We start from the raw sequence: 5,013 nt of genomic DNA, 5'->3' as shown, positions 1-5,013 counted from the left end.
TGAAATCTAATAAATCGTGCAACGAAGAGAAACCTCTCAAGCTCACTGTAATTTTCACAAGTAAAAGGTTAGGAATATCAGTATTGCAATAAAAATTTTGAAATTGAGATCTAATGTGGTTGTACGCAGGGCACTTTAAGAAAAAGTGATTTTCATCTTCGATGTTCATATTCTCATAGCTATGCTCAGACTATAATCTTAATAACAAAATTTGGAAAAATATTGTAATTATGTGGAAGGTTTTTTAATTATGTTCTTTCTTTCTCTCGACCCTGTACATATTCGTCGTCGTCATTCCCTGAACATATTTTGATGACGTTGGATGGTATTCGGATAGGGTTTTCATCATTCGTTTGACCAGATATTTCGATGCTAGGGTAGGGAAGGAAGCCCATGTGTTCACTCATCATATATGCATGCATTCACTGAAACTATGAAACCTTGTGGCCGTTCTTTCATCGAATTTCTTAATGAAGATTTGGAATGAAATCCTAAATATTTTCAGTAACTTTCTTATTCTGATTTCGCAGCATAGAGGTTATCATTTCCATAGCCGATCCGCCGAGGAAACCAAACTAAATCCTTGAAGCCGATGTAAGAAAAATCTTGTGTATATAACCTTGTTATTTTCCAGAAAGTACAAACTGACATTTATACCACAAGTTGGAAATGGATGAAGAATGAAGGAATTCAATAGACAATCGGAAATGGGAAAATGTTTCGTTTTTCATTTTAGAGTGTAAAGTCATGAAATGGAAACATAATACCTAATCTAATTTGATTTAGCAACATTGATAAGTAGTCATCTCTTTATTATGTTTTTATTAAATTTAATACAAGAATGAACCTGCAATGACCAACATACAGTCAACCTAATATTCTGGTGTTTCTAATAAATTTATTGAAACAATGAACCTTCAATGATCAACCTAAAATCAACCTAAAATTTGTTGTTGATTAACTCATATTCTAAAAATTTTATGAGATTTATTAAAAAGTTAATCTAAACTAAAAATTGGGTGAATATATGTAAAATAGTGTAAATATAAAATAAGGAGAGTAGGAAGATGAAGAGACACTGGGATATGAAGCCCAAGAATCTCTACCTCCATGTATATATCTATGATCAGCCTTAATGTAAACCACAATTCATTTGAGGAATTACCTCCTGGCTTGACATGGTATTAGAGCTTAGATCCCAGCCACTATTTTTGGCTAGCTTCCTTCCCTTGTAACTCCCTCATGCCCATGTTCTGCATATTTCTGCATAACTGTCACCTTTGTCCTGCAATTTAAAATTTATTGTGTTTGTTGCCTCTCATTGGATTTTTTGGGGTCATCTTCGCTATTTTGGGAGACTGGAAAGCAATAATTACTGGTTTCTGCGCTCTTTTTCTGCAGAGGTGGACAGGTCATCAGTGCGGTGAATGGTATGTTGTTTTTTAACGGACTGGTTCATTCTCCCATTTAAAATATGTTTCCTGAAGACGTTGAACCTCCCTCCATTACATTGAGTTTACTGGTATTGACTCCCCTCTGTCTCATATTACAATCGTGATTGTATATCGACACATGACGCGCCCTTGAATGAAACTCGACTCTCGTTCTATTATAATCGTGCCCCTCCACCTTCCGGCACCTCCACCTTCCTTACCAAACTCACGTTGTCCTCGGTATCATGATTACTCCTAGTGTGTTGAATGCATATATGTTGCATGGATTACACATATGCTCACTCTCCCATACTCCCAGTGGTATTCCGATATTCCGTGGTTGAATGTATATTACAGTTTCAACGTTGGTATTCCCTCGATTATATTACCATTGTTAACGTATATATACCACATCCTATATAACCATACCGGCTCCACAAATTCTACGTTGGATTACCATAGCCTTCCTCCACAATGCTACATTGGATTACCATAGCGTGCCTCCACGGTTGAATGATATTCGCCATACCAGCATACCTCCATTCATATGATGTCCCCATAGACTGACATACGTTGTCCATATATCTATATGTTGTCTCCTCACCATACCATATCGCTTACTAGTTGGTATCACCACCTCCCATATATATACTAGTTTAACATATCATACAATCATATATTACGCATAATATTTGTGTGTCATATAACAGTGCATCATATCATATAACCGTGTTTTCTTGTAAAGTCAACGCATTGACTCCGCTCCCATATTCACCCTTTGCCATATAATCATATGCCATATGCCATATATCACCTCCACCATACTTAAACTTCCCCATATAACCCTCCCCTTAATATTACTTTGTCATATATATTGCCATCAAAATTGTATTTTTCATAATATTGTTACTAGAGTGTAGTTTTTACACCGGAAGTGAATTTTGTTTTTCATAGTATATTGGCAATTGATATCAATTGTTGGAGTAGTTCTCTCTGGAAAAGAGAATTGTTCTGAATGGTCAAGGAAGATAAAGCACACTCTCATTTTTAATTAGTTGTGGAGAGGAGTTTGGGAAGGAGAAGGAGATAATGCACCTGCAAAGTCCACCTCAGATAAGGATATTTCCATTTGGGAAAATAAGAACAGCAAGGCCTATGCTTTGTTTTCAACATCTGTAAATGAAGAGGTGAGTCGCCATATTTCACTATTTTCAAATTATTTTGAAGCCTTACAGAAATTGAAGGAACTGTATGACTCACACGCTGAACTTGAAGTTGTCCAATTGATGATTAAATTGTTTAGTCTTGAATTGAAAAATGATGAACCTCTTGCTTTATCATTAGAAGTAAGATCCATTATGCATGGTATAAAAACCACTGGTGTTCAAATATGCATTCCTCTCATAGATTATGTCAAGGCACTATATCCCACTTATTCAAATTATCTTGAACCATTGCATGTAAGTGGAAACCTCAAGGAGATTACCCTTGACTCCCTTGAAAAGAAGTTTGTTGAGAGAGAGAAGGATTTTGGGAAGAAGACATCTCGTTAATCTTATGAAGAATCTGTGTCTTTCACATGGAGAGAATAATCCTGCACAAGATTCTTCTAGAGGAAGAGGTGGCCAAAGAGGAAGAGGAAGAAGGAATTTTAGAAGTAGGGGGGTAGACAGTTCCAAGGAGAAAAGTTCGATATTCATTGCATACGTTGCAATAGATATGGAAATGATGCATCCACATGTAAGTTTACTTGGAACAAAATTGAGCAAGAAAGAAATGAAGCCAAAGGTAAAACCAATAATAAAGGAAAGTTAAAGCACCCAAATGCGCTCACTATGTTGTGGTACATTGTATTATTGGAGTAACTGAAGACTTATTTAATGCTTTACTTTCTTCTTGGAAAAATCATTGGTTTCTTGATTCAAGTGAAACTTGAAAAATGACTTTTAGAAGAGATTTTTTTGAAGAATTTACTGACAATGTTGATGGAGCAGTATACTTTGCAGACAAGTCAAACTCAAGCCATCAAGGCTTGGCACAATCAAGCTCAAACTACCTAATCTTCCAAACTTTCTTCTGCATGATGTCATATATGTCCTAGAGCTAAGGAGAAACTTGTCTTTGGTACACATCCGCCAAAAAGGACACTCCATTCATATGTTTGATGGCAAGGTTGAGGTCAGAAAAGCATCATATCACTCACTTCTCATGATGGGGATAGAAGTAGAAAGACTTCTGAAGTTGTAAGGAACCTTTTCCCATGCACATAACTTCATATTAAGTTCTCATTATGATGAAGGTACATTTCAATCAAGTGTTTTATGGAATGCTATATTTGGACACTTGAATTATGACAACCTCTGTATGTTGAAGAAAAGTGGTGTTACTGATTTGCCTACAATTCCTAGGAAAATTAAGCAATGTGATGCTTGTATCTTAGGAAAACATAGAAAACAGTGTTTTCATGATTCACATTCTAGAATTATGTGGCCCAATGCCTGTTCCTTCTACAAATGTAAATAAATATATGATGACATTTATTGATGACTACACAAGATTGTGGTATGTTTTTTTATTGAAGAACAAATCTAATGCTTTTCAAACATTCAAGATTTTTCATGCATGGATTGAAAATGATGCACAATCTCATATTGGCTCTATTCGCACTAATAATGGAAAAATAATACACTTCAAATGAATTTGAAAACTATATTTGCTAGCATGGGATCAAAAATCAAACAAATGTGCTTATAATCCCAACAGAATAGTGTAGCTGAAAGAATGAATAGGACAATCTTAAATATGGTACATTCCATGATGTTTTTCAAAAGTATTAAATTGTTGTTTTGGGCCGATGTAGTTCTATGTGTTGTGTATGTAAAGAATAGGTGTCCATCTAATGTTATTAGAAACAAGATTCCTTAAGAAATTTGGTATGACCACATTCCTTAGGTAAGCATATCAAGGTATTTGGTTCCACGTGTTATGCATTGATACCTAAGGAACAAAGAAACAAACTTTGTGCAAGGAGTTGTAAGTGTATCTTCTTGGGGTATTCAAATACCTCAAAATATACCATCTCTATGATGAAGTTAATAAAAAGTTTCTAGTGTCTAGAGATGTGATCTTTCTTGAATCTTCCAAGGCTGACAATGATGTTGAGCGACAACTTGATTCTTGGATAGACTCAGACATGCAAGTCCTTTCAAGAATTTGATAATGAGATTCCACATATTAAAGGGGGATTCCTATCCTGGATCAATCTGTGGAATCTTCTTCTGAAGCACTTTTCTCCCCTGCATGAAGTTCCAACCACTGATCTAGATGACAATTTCATTGATGTGATTGACAAAATTGGGTGACTAAATCTTGATTCGACCCCAACTTAGTCAACTAAGCAGCTTGGGCCATCTCATAAAGGTCCTCCAAAATGGCTGATAAAGACACTTGAAAGTGTTTGTCTTGATGAGGTTGGAAATATAGGAATAATAAGTAAAAATAGGAAAAATGGAGGTGATGTAGATGATTCTCATTCACTCGTTGATATGGATATTTCTTATGATTTTCAACTGAATTTGTT

Source organism: Pinus tabuliformis, chromosome 7, assembly GCF_031772625.1.
Source record: "Pinus tabuliformis cultivar Carrire ecotype Pingquan chromosome 7, CPIR1, whole genome shotgun sequence".
Lineage (NCBI taxonomy): Eukaryota > Viridiplantae > Streptophyta > Pinopsida > Pinales > Pinaceae > Pinus > Pinus tabuliformis.
The sequence above is the reverse complement of the archived record's forward strand: the minus strand, read 5'-3'. Positions refer to the sequence as shown.